Genomic DNA, 16,737 nt, shown 5'->3' on the forward strand with positions numbered 1-16,737 from the left:
TCCAGCACTGACTCCCCACACAATCCCTGGTCCTGCCAGCAAACCTGCTGCAGCACAGGCACATTCTCCATGGTCTGCAAGTGGATCTCCCCTGCACTGTGTATCTCTGTGGGTTGCAGGATGACAGCCTGCTTTACCATGGTCTTCAGCACAGGCTGAAGAGAAATCTTGCTCCATGTCTGGAGCACCTCATTCCTCACTGCCGTTTTCTCTGACCTTGGTGCCCACAGTGTTATTGATCTTGCATATTCTCGCTCCTCTTTCTGGCTGCCGTTGCCCAGTTTTTCCCTCTCCTTAAATCTGTTATCCCAGAGACACTACCACCATTGCTGATGGGCCTTGGCCAGGGGTGGGGCTATCCCAGAGCTGGCTGGAATTGGCTCTCTTGGACATGGGAGAAGCTTCTGTCAGCCTCTCACAGAAGCCACTCCTGTTTCCATGCAAATACAACTCACCAATCCACCTAAAATAGCTTCATTCTTTTTTACAATTTCTACAGTGTAGATGAAGTCAATATTGTTTTTAATCAAATCTCAATTTCTACAGAGCCCTACTTGTGAGGCAGGTGATCACTCTGACCAAAGATGCCTCCTTTAATTATCAACAACTAATGTTAAATACCAAGGAAACTATCAAAAAATAGGGAGAGTCCTGATAAGTTGATGAACTGCATTGCTACATAAGCCACAAAATTTTAAAATGGACCAAATTCCTTATTAAGCAGAATTCAGCACATGACTAAATCCAAATGCACACTACTTAGACAATCCTTATGGGAGTCATGAGAGAGGTGGCATGGTGGCAAAAAGCATTATGAAGAATTTTCCTCCCAATTACACTTCATCGAAACATTCCCATTACAGAGTTACTTCTATCTGTACTCCTTTTTTCATTGTGAATTTCAGAGGCATTATATTTTATTAGATGTACTTATATCCATGCTAACTTTATATGTTAATTATGCAAATAAAAATGTTAAATTATATTACATAAATCTATGATGTTACTGTGAGAGGTTTTTTTACTGTGATTTACATTTCTTCCATTAGCAGTTCATTATTTTTCACAATGTCTTAATGAGTAGTCTAAATTATTCAGCAATGCAGTAATAATACTAATTTGAATAATACAGCATCATTGTTAGTTATCTTGCAAACTGGCATTTAATTTCTACCTCATACAGGTTTCCAGACCTGTTCGTGTTCTTTAACATTCAGCCTGCCTATAAGCCTATGGAAATTATTTAAAATCTCTAGAAATCAGCAAAAGTAGATCAAGATTCAGTTTTTTTCATAAAATTTTAGCTGGGTTTGACTGGAAAACGTTTTCTATTAAAGAAACTTATGGATTATACTTAAGCAATTGAACAAATGCAATTATTGCAATAGTGAGTACCATGACCTCACACCTCCTGTCATCTGACAGAACTGCCATTTCTGATTTGAGTGTGCAGTTTGTCAAATTAAGCAACAACTTGCCTAAAGGAAAAATCTGAAAGTAATGATTTATCCCTTTAAGCCAATCATGAACTGGAATGAGAAAACTGAGAAAAACTAAGCATCTGCTCTTTATTTATGATCAATGTTTAAATCTAGCCAGATAGGTGATTCTTTCTGACTGAGATATCTTGATAGAAATTCCCTCCTATTAATTGTCCAGAAATTAGTACTCTATTATGAAGAAAACAGCATTATGTATAACAGAATAACCAATACCTTAGCAGTTAAAGTTCCTCAGGCATGTGAAAGTTCAAAAGTCCTATTTGAAGCAAAAGCTTCATCGCCAAAGTCAGTGTGAAAATGATTGGAGGTCTGAACAGGATAACCCTCTTTCAGAGTTCATTCTACCTGGACTCCTTCAGTGTTTTAGAAGAGGCAAGGAGGTATTTTGGTCTCAGTGCACCTCAGGTGGGGACTCTAGGCTCCATGCCCAAAGAACCCTTGCTTGGTTGCAGAAAAATTAATCATTTGAACATGCAGGACTGAGATTTGACACTTTTCCAATGATGGACTTAAGACATTTATCCAAAAAACTTGGGACATTTACCCAAAATTACCCAAATCATGCAGACTAGGAATATGATCCAAAACCTCAAATGGACTCATAATTGATGCAGGCTTTTGCCTGGGAGCTTTCTCTCCTATGTGCTACATTTGGTGAATAAGACATCTGACATGAAGTCCTGGTAGGACCAGGCTTATTTAACTGGCTATGGGACAGCATCAGTGTTTGGGTAATCTTTTCATCTGCTCACTGACATACAGCCACTGGTGCTTAAATCCAAGGTGGAGCTAGGGACTTTGAAATATAAATTAGATCTTAAGTATTTTGTAAATCTTGTCCATAAATTGAAAGTATTCCTGGGCTTGCAGAGGACAGGGATTTCAAAGTACTTCTTGCTATCTCTTCACCTCTCTTTAGATTTTGACAAAAACAATATGAAATCCAATTTTAATCAATGTGAATGTGGTTGCTCCACCAGAATATATTAGAACATAATCTAGAACACAATAATTTCTATTAAGTTAATATATAGAGGACATATTAAGGCCTTACACTTAATGGACACATTTATTTTGGATTCTTAAATGATCCAAAGGCAGATATAGCCTTGCATACTTAATTCTGTTTAAGTAATGCAATATAAATTTAGAAAAATGAATTTTTTGAAGTTATATGCCCTTTTGTATGAGAAAGTTGCAAAAATAATGTAATCAGAAGTGTGTTTTTTTTTTTATTTCTGTTGATAAAGTTGACTTTGTGGTGCTTAAGGACATGGTTTAGGGGTGGACATGGAACTGCTATGTCAGTGGCTGGACTCAATGATCTTAGAGGCCTTTTCCAACCATAGCAATCCTGTGATTATGTAGTTTACCACAGTCCCCCAATACAATGAATTAACAACAACAACAACAACAACAACAACAACAACAACAATAATAATAATAATAATAATAATAATAATAATAATAATAATAATAATAATAATAATAATAATAATAATAATGATAGGAAATTTCTTAAAGCCTCTGCAGATTACAAAGGGAGGTTTGTTTCAGCCTATCATCCACTGCTCACATTCCAAGCATCAGAAATGACAACCAAATTCATCCAAATAAACCCATTTGTACAATTCATAAAACACTGCAGAAAGGAACTCGATCTTGAAATAAGTAACGGTTTTTCTGTGATTAAAACATCTACTAAGCCACTCTGATTTCTATTCCAAATCATTCTCACATCCTGCAGGGAACTGCTTGGATTTTTTGAACTGCAAATTATACTAAGATTTATATTTCTTCCAGCTGCTTTTTATTTCAACTCTTGCTACTATGATCGACCTACTGAATAAGATATCCATTCCTGGATATAATTCTGAAGTATACCAACATGAGAGAATAATTTATTTCAACAGATTTAGTAACAGAACTTAAACATAAAATTCATCTCATAACCCAAAAATTTAATACATAGATTTTTAAGTCATGAAAAAATTCTGCATTGTAGAGTTTAAACATGAAAATATTTTCCTGCTTTTTTCCAGGTATAGCCCCTTTTTTGTTTAAGACTGCTTTTAAGATTTATTCTTAGATCCAGTCTTGTTACAGCCACAAGTATTAAGAGCCCCTCATATAATCTAATTTTCCATATTGTTCAGCTAAAGATATAAGATAAAATTTCAATTAAAACAGTGAAAATGTTGTATCTAGACAAGGCCAACTTGCTAAATTCCAACTGTTAAATATTTATTATTGGTAGTAGCATGACTCAAGGAGATGCTGCTTGCTTACAATTCCAACTGAGAACATTCATGCTTTCTTCATTCTCCTTCCAGCCATATCTAACACTGTCCAGTTTCCCAGCAGTACTCATTTGATAAGGGATATTAAGCAGTGACAAGAAATGCAATATCCACAATGTTATTTTTACAGTTGTATTTGCATGATTATTGGTCATTTCTTAACAGGTCACAAAATTTGCCTGAATTAGAAGTTATTAGTTCACTTATTTATTTTTAAAAATTTCACTTGCTTTTACATTTACTTCTCTTGTTGTTACTGGAATAATATTATTTTTGATAATTTTCTTTTAATGAAAATATTTTAGTTTTATTGTAATTTGTGTTTCCTGTTCTGAAAGCAATTTTTTTTTTCAGCTTTCCCAGCTTAAATTCAATTTTTCCTCAAGGAAATTACAGACAGGAAATATTTACATAGGTATTGCAAAGATTAAACCTTTTCCTTAGCGCTCTTCCCAAATTTTCTTCAGAAACTTGAGATCAAATATTTCCATGTGTGCACAGGGTAGAAAAAGAAATAAAGAACTCTGGATATTTGACCGATGCTGGGTTTAAAGATGAACAGCACTTTTTATACCTAGGGTTCTATCTTCGAAGAGAATAAAACATTACAGATGAATAAAGTTGCATTGTTCTATGACCACAGCATAACTAAAAGCTTTTACTTGGTGCATAGGGAAAAAAAGTCCTATTTTGAGATGTAAATACTTCCTTCATATTAGACTACAGAAAATAAATAATACAAAAACATCTCAGACAAAAACAAAAATGCATGAAACTTCTTCTACCTTTGCCATGTATAACCAAATTATCTTGTCTAAAGATATATGATTTTAAAATAATGAAGTGATGATTTTGTGAAGCAAAATGTCTTATCTCAAAGCTCACAACACTTTTATTGCTGGATTTGGAAACAGGCCTTCTTATGTTGTCACACTAACTTGTTTCTTCTTTCATTTGCTAGAGTTTCATCTATTTTTCTTTCTTTCATCCATTTTTATTTCATGGTTTTTTCAATTGGGCAATTATATCCTCTATTTTTCATATTCAAACAATTAATCTTCTTTCGCATCCTTCTTTTAACCTTGATTTTCGTTGCCAGTCCATCCTCTAGTCATCCCCACAGATGTTGACCCATGAAGTTGGTGTCATCCAAGCTGAATTCTGCAGATGTAGCACCAAGAAAGGTGACACTGCTGTCACCTCAGCTCAAGTGAGTACTTGCACAATTCCACCATATGTATCAGCACAAAACAGGAGATTTAAAACAAGTTAGGAATATTCACAATGGACAGAAAGCCTGTTTGCATTTTTGCAGACATGGTAAGGATGGATTTGGATTGTTTATGATTATTAAAAATCAGCTTTCCTGGTCCATTCTAAAAAATTTCTATTAGTTATGTAACCTTTTCTTCCAAAAGAGACGAAATCATTCTGCAAATTGCTGAATTTCCTTGTAAGTATACAAGTTTGCTTTTCTGATTTGGTAGTTTTGGTGGAGACCAAAATGCCTTCTATGCTATGCTGCAGCATAGTGCATACCACCACTCATTAAGGAATAATGAATAAAGATGTGTAATTAAAAATGCAGTGGCAGTTTAGAAAAATAAAAAGGAATTATTTTATAATAGAAAAATAAAATAGGAATACCGCACAAACAGGTACGGCAGAATTCCTCAACTGTCCAAAACAAGGCTGAACTCAATCTTTTGAGGGGCCTGTTCATTTAGGTTTTTGAGCTGAAGAAACTTCTTCCTGTGCATCTGTGTTGGGAACTGTTTGGTGGCTCATTTTGGTTTCGCTGTAATTTAGGGGTGGGAGAAGTGTTTTTTTGTTTTTTATTTTCCTACTGTACTGCATGACTACTCCATGGAGAAAAATACAGTTACTATCATGTAAAAATTAGAAGTGATAATGAATATTCTGTTTTCCTCTGCATAAAAACTTCTAAGCAGATCAACCAACCCAAGATTCACACAACTAAATCAAGTTGCTTCTAAATGAATGAATTCTAAGGATGTCATTAATCCACAATGGGGTTCAATGTCTTCAAGCTGGGTGCCAAAGTAGTTATCCAAAAAAGGATGTCCAAGCATGGTGCAAAGAAAAGGCAGATGTGATATAACAGCATATGCAAATGAAATTCAAGCCCTGTAGCTGTAAATGTCATCCTGTGTTGAGAAAAACTTTAACATGAAAGATTTTGTTTTCTGCTCTATTTGCTGTTTTGGTGTAGAAGATATAAATATAAGGGGGAAGAGATGATTAATTTGTTTTGAAAAGCAATATATTCACAGTTTTATTTGCTGACCATCTAGATTCCTATTCCACATTTAAACTTCTGCTGACCAGTCATTTACTTTGAGAACAGCTTTGCTGATTTTTAGTCTGGCCCTGATTCTGGGAAGAAAAGTGCCAAGTGCTAGTATTGGACTTGGTTTGGCTTTACATCAATGAAGCAGAAGGAAGGACAACTGACCTGTCATTTGAAAAGGAGTGATGTAATGTCAGCATGTTTCTTCCTGCTCTTCTTCCACTTGTTGAAGGACCACAAGGGTGTATTTAGAATTTTGAAAACTGAGAATTTTTTTGTGAATTCCTTTTCCTGAAGAAAGACCATAGCTAGGATCTCTCTCTGCTCCTGCTGCCCTCCCCCTCTCTGTTTTTCTAAATACCAGAGCAACTGCTACTAATGAAAATTCGGCATATGTCTACAATGAAGGACACAGCAAAAATGAAAAGGACTTCACAGTGATGCAGATATAACTTAGTCCCACTGTAACCATGGTTTCTTCAGTGAGTACTTCTATTGTTAGTACCTAATTTTAAAGGCAAAGAGGAAAACAGGTCTTTCTGATAGTAAGACAGATTTGAATCCAACAAGACAGAATGTCTCACATAAGGAAGACACATGACTTATGGGAGATCTATCACATCTCTCCCTACTGCTAGGACATTCCTGAATTACTAAAAAAAACTCAAATGCTTGAAAACATTATATGTCTTTACTGACTTCTTGATACTTTGTAGAATACTCTGAAATTATGAAGACTGGTTTATGCAGTAAAAAGATAAAATAGAACAAAATACACAGATAGTGTGTAGTATGTTAATTAGTATCATATATGCTCATCAAGTATTTTCTTTAAAAAGCAGTTGTGCTTATTAGGGAATTTTAACTTCATTTAATCCCAAATAAACATTTAATAGCAAGTCATATTAATCACATTTGGAAGATATTTCTTTTCCTCTTGAAATTTTATCTGAGATTTGGAATACTCCATCTTTAATCCCCATAGAAAATATCTACTTCAGATATAATGGCAAGGATTAATTCAATACAGAATTAAAAGTAAAAATCAGTAGAGGAAGTTGTCAGAAGAAAAATAAACAGATATAAATACACCTCTATTTCCTAGTGATACTGACTACAAGATAATCTAACCTAATATAGTAAGAATTAGTGCTGAAAATTCAAGCACATGGCAGGAAAGAAATTTCAGATATAAATACTAAAAAGCCATGGAGCATGAATGTACATGCATGTGTGTGTATATATATATTTATTTATATTTATATATGTGCAATATTTAAGAATCTGTATTTTTAAAATCCCTATCATAAGTTACATATAAATTTCATGATTTATGAGTCGACTCTCTGAAACGTAGTTAGGGCAGTAACTGAGTAAGAAAGTTTTCTCTCTTTATATACATACCAATAAAAGTCATGACAGACTCTACCAAAGTAATGTAAGCATTTGGAAATTCAGTCACAGGCATTTCTCTTTATCATCTGGAAAACACATCTGGGCTATGGGACAAACAGCTTATATGAGTTCAGAAAAGCTGTAAGACAGATGGACAGACAATTATCTCTCTTAATTTTTTATCACTTTCATTTTGAAAGTAATGTTAAACAACACAAAGATGATGTATCTTTAGTCTACCTGCTCTGGAATATGGAGAAGTCAGGACAAAGGATTAAAGATTTGTCATGCTATTTTTACATTCTTCCCTAATTCTCCCAGACTGAGCTCACAATTTCAGTCTCATTGGAACTGAAATTCCTTCCTCCAGGTTCAGAAGCACTAATCCACATGTAAGAAGAAAACAAAACAATATGAAAGAAGGTACTTATGTACTCAGTGATTTTTTTTTCACAAACATCACTCTAGTTGTCCTTATTCTGTCTCTTTCATCCTCTCTACTCAGAAGTCCTAGTTAAGCTAAAGGTTTGACATGCCTATCACTTCAAATCCCAGAGTCACAAGATTGCATGAGAACAAGTTTATTTTTAAACAAAATATGAAACTCTCGGGTTCCATGATGCCACAAAAGAAGTCTTGAAAATGTGGCTAAATGTAACAAATACAGCCATATGTGCAGAAAACCTGAAACTCAAGTTCTGAAATCTGTCACAGTGAGATACAGCTGGAGAGGAGAGTGCAGACCTCACAGCCCTGCGTTCTGTGCCACACTGTGCCTCTGACAGTGCTCATGCACAGATGGGCATCCCTGCAGCTCAGTACGCTGCCAGCACTGGCTGCTCCAGGGACCCAGCAACACTGACACCGTGGCAGCAGCGACAGGAGAAGACAGGATGCATCTCCGGAGGTGGAAAGGAGAGAAAAAAGTCCTCAAGCAAATGTGTGTCTTGTCCTGAGAGGGGTCCTTCGGGAGGCAAGACTTGTGCCAAGGCAGCAGAGGCTGACGGGCACAGCGCTGACACCGCACTCGCCGGGCACAACCTACGCCTCTCCCCAACAAAGCTCTGTCACCTCACATGAACCCTCCCTTGGAACAACAACAAACCAGAAAGGCAATCAAGCTGCATGCACTTCAGTCTCCTATTCTTTAACTTGTTCCCCATTTATGTGGCTCACTATTTAAAGGATTCAGTCTTTGTGTACAGTCAGTATGAAGTTATTTGTAAAAATAATGTGTGGTAAATTGGCAGACAAGCACAGTTTAAAATACAGGCAATCTGTTGCGTGATTTAGGAGGGCTGCCATAAAATTTCATTTCTTATATTATCATATGTTTAGCATTTTATGCAACATAGTACTTCAAGAAAAATGATAAACAGTAGAGGTTCATTGAAAATGCCTTGTAGGGAAGAACACATAAGGCGACTGTCAGGGTGGAGTGGGGGCCAAGGGACAGTCTGGTGCCAGGGCCCATCCCACCTCCAGCCAGAAGTGGGCAGCTGGGCTAGACCAACGCAGCCCCAGCCCTGGGCTACAGCGAGGGCCCACAGCCAGGCAGGGCAGGGCTGTGTGGAGCTGGAGAGCTGTGATGGCCATCACTGGGCAGGGTGATGGCCCCTGCAGGCTAACAATGGGCTCTGTGCCCCAGGCAGGGTGGGGGGCACTCAGGGAGGGGAGAGGAACAGTCAGGGGAGATGGTGCCTTGGGGCTCACTGAACTTTCAAGGGATAGACAAATATCTACAAAAAGTCCCCTTTTAGCTTTAAGGAAGTGAAACCTGTAACTTATGTTCTATAATCCACAGAAAGAAAACTTCATCATATTTGTGCAGGGTGGAGCTGATAGTACTGTGATAGGGTGAGTTTATGAAATAACAGGATTCCACTTCTTCCACTGTGTTACAGAAGTTTGCAAATACCTTGTAATATATTTAGAGCTTGAGGGCCCCGGGACCTATTAACAAATGCTGACAACTTTCTACTTAGATTCCCCACTTGTTCAAATTCCATAAACACTCAGAAAACAACAATCATTTTCTACGCTCAGGTATGGGAGCAAACATATGAAGATTAAAAAAAAAACGCAAACAAAAAAGAATATAAATCTTTGTTTTTGTAATTGTAATTAAAAATTAAACAGACATAATGAATGATACTTTTGAACACCTAACCACTATGAAATCCCAAGTCTGCTGAAGCTAAAATCCACTACTATATATACACCAAAATTTAATCCCAGTTCTTTACACCAGTATCTAGCACACAACACAGTCACTTTGGGGTGTTGTCCTTCTCTATTAAAAACTATCTCAATAAAAGTAGCAGGTCTCAAAACAGTCTTATTTTATTTACTTAAACTCAATAGGTTTGATTTGTAAAGAAAGTAAATAGACTTTTTTATATCCAGATGTTTATTAATGTATTTTTAAGTTCAAGATCTGCAGAACATTTCTCCGTGTTTAAGTATATAATTTCCTTTTGGCGAGCATTATGACTCCATTTTTTTGTGTGTTCCTTTATGTTTTCCTTCATCACTAAAATATTTTCTATGCTAAATTAATTTTTTTTCAATAACTTTGTTGACAAGAGTACGCTTCAATGTTTTTTACTCCATTTGCATCTGTAGCACTGAAGTTCCATAGCAAGGAATTTCTCAGCTTCTTAAGATCTAAATATACCCACCCTACTCTTTAAGGTTGAATTAAGTGTTAGATGAAGATGTATCCTACTGCTTCTGAGACGAGTCACAATAAAATGAGCTATGCATGGAAAGGAAGCTGTGGAGGAAAACAGGGTTTATTCTAGTATTCTAATAGGGCCATGCTGCATCATGGGATGATGACTGCCAGTAAATATTAAATCATGGATGGGAAAAGAGCATCCCATACTTTGTGGGTGCGTTGACCTCTGAACTCTGCTGCTAGTGGTAGTCACAGTCTTTATTCTTCTTTCTCCTTAGCAGAATGAGTAGTATGATACTCATCTTCTGAACACAGCTTCAATTTAATTTGAAAATAACTGACTAATTGTATTAATCACCTCATGATCATAACAGTTGTTTTTTTCTTCTTGAGAATGGCAGGTAAACGTACTCATTGTTTAGTTACATCTCTCTCTTAGCATCCTGTCTGGTGTTTCAACTAATTCCTAGTACAGAGATTAATTATTTATTTTAAATGCATGTTTTTCTTCTTTGCTAATTTCTTTAGATATTCTTTTTCCTATTGCTTGACAGATTTTTTGTATTTTATAATAGTTATCGATGCGTATTAGATTTTATTTGCTTTTATCTCAACAAATGAAGACAAAGAGAAATTTACTATCTAGAAGTAAAAGGTAGAGTAGCTCTTTAAGAAGATGATTAATAATCAGTAATAGCTGTTAATAGTCAGGTTCAGCTCTCCCATAATGAACTGGAAAAATATTCTTGCCAAAACCAAATAAATGCTGAAAAAGTAGGAAGAAGGAAATCTACAGGATACAAAGCAGACATGGAGAAGATGGTAAGCAACAAAAGATCATTTCCTAGGTGTGTGTGAAAATTTAATTCCAAAATGGAACTTCTACGGTCACATTTTACAGTAAGATTTACTCATTTTGAATGCTTTCATAACATTTGTGATTTTGTCAAATTTATCTGGTAATTTTCTGGAGATTTTTTTATTGCACTGAGATTTTGTAGGCCTTTTTTTTCTTTTAACTCTTTTGGGGATCTGTTGCTGGGTGTGTACACAAGTATGTGTATGTGCATGAAATGTGTCGAATCTTCAGCTGGGATCTGGAATACTGCAAACAAGGAGTTTTTATTCACCTCTGCTCTTCTGCTTGTCTTTCCTCCCTTTCTGTTAGCTAATAGTAGGAGAAGTGTGAAGTTTGCCCATGCGCATACAGATGTTAAGAAATCTTCACCATGACAGAAAATAATTTGAAAGTAACAAGATAAATTGCTAGCAGCAATGCATATAATTAGCAGAAAATATGACTCATTTGAAGGGGAAAACTTTAAAATATTGCAAATACATACATTTCTCCCTACTACTGAATTTCTAGACCATTAATATTTTTTCTGTTTTTTTTTTTTGCAGACACCTCAAAAATGTATAATTAGAATTTTTATATTTTTCATTAAATATAACAAGCATTAACTAGCACTAGAACCCATATGCAAAAGTAGCATATTTGACAATAATATATAGTGTAACATATGCTGTAGAATAGCTTCCTTTTGTGTAATGTAATCTGTAACAATCTAACTTATAGACAGCAAAGTAAGGAGTGGCCTCAACACAGCTGTTTTGTGTAAATTTAAATTTGTAATGCTACATATTCAATGGCACCACAAGCAGTCACAGTTCTTGTTCAGGGATGGCTGAGTGTCCATGTCACTGTATCCAGGTACAGAAAAGAGCAAAGCCAAGAGCACTGCACTGGTGTGCAGTGTGACAAGGGGACAGGCAGTGTGACAAGGGGACAGGCTGAAAACCAACAACCCCCTTGCAATGCAGTTAATGCTGCTTGGAGCACTCCGTTAAATAAACCTCTGGTTGAAAGAACAGTTGCATGCCAGTCACTTCAATTTCTCTCTATCTCTCTCTTCCCATCTTTTTTTGTTTTGTTTTGTTCTTGTTAGTAATTTTTTTTTTACTGTTTGAGATTCTCTGTCAGGTATATTTTGAGGGCAGCAAACTCAGCAGGTACATAATCAAATGGTTTGGCTATGAAAACACATATGAAAGCACAGGATCTACCAAATCAAGGAACTAATAGTGACTTTCTGTGCTCCTACATCTTCCACTGATTTTCTCTTACTGATGACTGCAAATCTAAGGCAGTGCAACAAAGAGGTATGGTCCATATATTGACTTTTCTTCCTCAGTTTTGCATCAATTAAGAAAATATTTTCTGAGATATAACTCCCAAAGTCAGTCCCCTTTCTCTAGAAAATAAACTGAAAATCTCTCTGAAGTACTTGATATTACCAGGTCTAAGAGGACTGTTAGACACCACAGTAAATAAATGACTCCATTTCTTTTTCCCATTCTCTCTTTTTTTAAAGGTCTCATTTTGTAACTGCCCCTATCTACTCAACATAATTAATTTACATTGTACAGAGATGAGAAAACTACTTTCTTTTGCTTCAGTGTAATTTCATTAACAATTTGCACAAAAAAAAGCAAATAAAAAACCAAATAAACAAAAAAGAAAGCAAAAACCCACCCCAAACAAAACCAAAGAAAGTCTACAATGAGAACCTTTAAAAAGTTTGATAGAGCCAGTACATGTATATGGTAAATCTAAAAAAATACCTTGATGGAGAAAGATTTACAATTGTATTGTTACTTTTTTTGTTCTGTAAGCACGTATTTTATTTTAAAAAATTTATAAATGTTACTTTGCATACCTATGAGGAAGATTTCCCAGATGTAACACAGCTCCACAAACAACTCAGCATTCTTTAAAGCTTTTTACACCCAGTAGGAATGAATAACAGCAGATATTGGATTGTAGGGCTGGAATCCCCAGAACAATTGACTTTGTGTATTGACAAAGAAAGGCTTTATTCTGTTAGCAACCAATTATTTTATGAAATTCTTTCCTAGCACCAGAAGTTATCATTCTCTTAACTGCACCAAAGTGGAAGGGGACACGCTTTGGCTACATGTGAATGGTTAAAAGATGCATAGAGATTTTTAAAGTAAAGATAAAAAGATAATTTTTTAATGAAAATTTGTTTAACTTTCCAGATAATGCATTTAACCTATGGTTCCTTATATCCTATTCTCTCTGACAGTATTGATATTACTGTCAAGTAATTCACAAAGCATTTCCACTAAGGTCTGTATTAACTAGCATCTCTTGTGCATTTTTTACTTTATCTGGTCCCAGGCAGGTGCTGTACAATGAATTGTCTTACTTCAGCATATTTTCTTGTGTGTCTTTGTTTTGGCATCTTTATACACTGCTGCATTCAGCCCAGAAGCTAAGAAAATCCTATGAGAGTCCTTCATTTTATTATTTTTGCTGAGCAGATGAGATTTTTTTCAGTAATGAAGCATTCTTTTATAATAAAAGAACATAACTGTCAACTTCTAAACTTTAATTAATTCAAACTACAGACATGGAATATTTGAAAACATTGAGAATCAGGACTTGTTTTAAAATTTTCTCTGTCTGTGCACAAAATCTGGAATAAAAAGCGGAGTGTGCATTTTGGCTTTCTCTGGCTAACCTGTCTGGCTGAGGAGCAATGTTGCACCACAATGCAGTAATGCAGTTCCCTGGTCATTGAAGGATTTTCATCCAGATGGACTTTAGCAGCAGAGCTGAAAGATGATGAAATCTAGCTAGCTCAAGCTATCTCCCTGAGACAGAGTTACCTGGTAACCCAGTGTGGAAATTCTGATTTGAATAAGGCTTTATCTGGGTTTAGTGCCAGCAAGCTTTATTTATTTACATGTGAATGAGCCAGGCATGATCTCACACACCTGTGCAATGCCTCAACATCTTGACTTTTTAAGATGGGGAGGTTATTGGTCTCTACCTTCTAAACTTTTTCATTTGTGATGGAGCAAGAATGGAGGGGTGGACAGACAGTGGTGTCAGTTTGTTGTGATGATGGCTGTGATGGCTGCTTTACTACCAACGGTGTTATAGATTGCATTGTTTCTTCATGACAAGACCTTGCAGCAGCAGCAGTTATGTTTCATGTTATTCTTTGCTGATTCCTCTGGTCAACATCTACTTTGTCCTGAGCTTTGCTTTGGAATTAGTTCCTCCCTTAACTCACACTATGTAATGAAGTGGATTACGAATTAAATGACCTTTAACAAAGGCATTACGATCACAAACTTGAAAATGCTTAAAATATTTTTAACACCATGATGCACTGTTTATTGATTAGATAGACTTGCTGTTTTGATAGTCTGCATGTTTTATATTTTCATGGATTAAAAGGAAGATACATAGCTGAACAGTGTGCACATAACACAAATTTCTCTTTCACATCTTCATTTTAGCAGCCTTTAAAGACATCACTGTTACCCATTCAGATCTGTTCCATACCATTGCCAAAGCCTAATCTAGGGCACTTGTAAAAAACATGAAGTTAGACAAAAATTATGCCAGAAACATAAGCAGTTTCATGCCTTCCTGCACTCTTTTGCTTGCACTTATATGTTGAAGAAAATTAAAATAATAAATAAATTGCATTCTGAGAATCTGATAGCACTGCTTGCTACTCTCAATACAGCTGAATAAGTCTCAATTTTTTTCAATTGAAACTGACAAGTTGCAATTTTTATGGCAATTAGGTAAAGTAAAATTTTCTATTACAGCATAAGTATTTCAATAGTGGACTGAATAAAAATGTTGACTCATATCTTATGCCACTTTCATTGCAAGTGACACTTTGGCTGACCAACTTCAGACAGAGTGGAAAAAACCCAAAATTATTGTTCTTGAACCCACTCTTTGATCACAAAAAAACCCTTTCCCCTTCAGTTTCAGGTTCTCAGCTACATCAGTATGCGAGTACCTGGGAAACTCAAGCAGCCCTTAAATCATGTCACCAGAAAAATCACACTAAAGGAGAGCAATAAGACCAAAAAATTCCCATGGCCCAATCAGCCATCCTGTAGCTGCAAACCAGAGCCTGCCCTGCAGATCAGACTGAGACAGAAATAAAAACTGTCCTTTCCCAACTAAGGACTTTCATCTGTACCAAAAGATGCTAACTATGCTATAAAACTCTCATACTTGTATTTTACTGACCTTTAATTGGCTTTGAACAAATCACATCTAAGGTAATGGTATATTCCTCCTTTGAGCTTTCTCCCTCACCATCAAATGTCTGCAATGAGACTTTTAATGTTGCCATGTGGATTTTTGAAACTACATATGAATTGTGTGTGTGTGTGTGTGTGTGTGTGTGTGTGCGCGTGTGCGTGAGTGACAGAGAGACACAGAGGCACAGAGAGAAAACAGGGTTTATGACAGTCTTCTAGTAAAATGCAACAATCAAGTTCACACCTGAAGTAGGTAAGCAATTTAAAGAGAGGAACTACAGAGGAACCTTTAAAGCCATGATAATATGCAGAGGACCTCTGGGAAATAAGCATGAACATAATTGTAAAGTACAACTGGAATTCCAACACAAATCACATTGGAATGTAATTCCTTTACACAATATTACATTTTTCCCAGTCTTAGCCAAAATCTCCTGAACTTTATTTTTGTGCTTCTCTCTTAGTCTTTAATGGCTTCTTTATCAAGGGAAAACTAGCTCTAAACATTGCTGTGTTTTTTTGATTTGGTTTTTCTTTTCTTCCTATACAACATTTCTAAGACATATCTTCCTTTCTCCATTTAAATCTAGAAACGTTATTCAGGCCTTCAACAGGCTGTAGTACCTATTAAAAGACTTTAAAATTGAAATGGTGCATCATTAGCTTATTCAGGTATGATTCAGGAATCCCTTTCCACTTACTGTTGATTTGAATCGCATAAGTTTGCCACCATTACTTGCTCCTCAGTTTGCACTGTGTTTTCAAAGTAACAGCAAATCTTTTCTAAGTTGGTTTTCATCTCCCTGTTCTATCAGTTGATCATACAGGGAGAGCATGGTGGTGTCCTCTTTTACCCTGTTCATAGCAAAGTGTTTCGTTATTCTCCACTTTGTTGGAGACAGCAAACGAGAAAGCCCCATGGCAACACTGACAGAGGGAAGGAAGACAGCTTTCAGATGTGTCTTTCTGACATAAGATTATATATTTTTTAAAAAGTAGCCTGGCAAATGGTAAGGAGGACTTCCTAAGGTAGCAAAGAATACAGTCTCACAGTACTTTTCCTATCTGTGTTCACCCACTTACTTTATCAGCTGTAAGTCCCAGTTACTCAAACACCTGATGCCAGTACATATATACACAAATACAGAACCTCCCAGAGCAACAGGGCTTTTCAAACTTCTGGGGTAATTAATTGAATGATTAGAATTAATATAATAGAATAGATATAGATAATAGGTAATAGAATTAATAAAATGCTTGAAGCTTAGGTAAGCAAACCTATGTTTTGGAGATCTAATGGTCAAATTCCATTCAAGGGGGTTTTAAGCTCATAATTAAATAGTAAACTAAATACCTTTCACTACTAAAGTTTCCACGGAATATATTATTATGCTCATATGCTCTTGATCAAAACTGTCCATTTAGGTTTTGCCAAAAGATGCCCCT

This window comes from Zonotrichia albicollis, chromosome 4 (genome assembly GCF_047830755.1).
Source record: "Zonotrichia albicollis isolate bZonAlb1 chromosome 4, bZonAlb1.hap1, whole genome shotgun sequence".
NCBI lineage: Eukaryota > Metazoa > Chordata > Aves > Passeriformes > Passerellidae > Zonotrichia > Zonotrichia albicollis.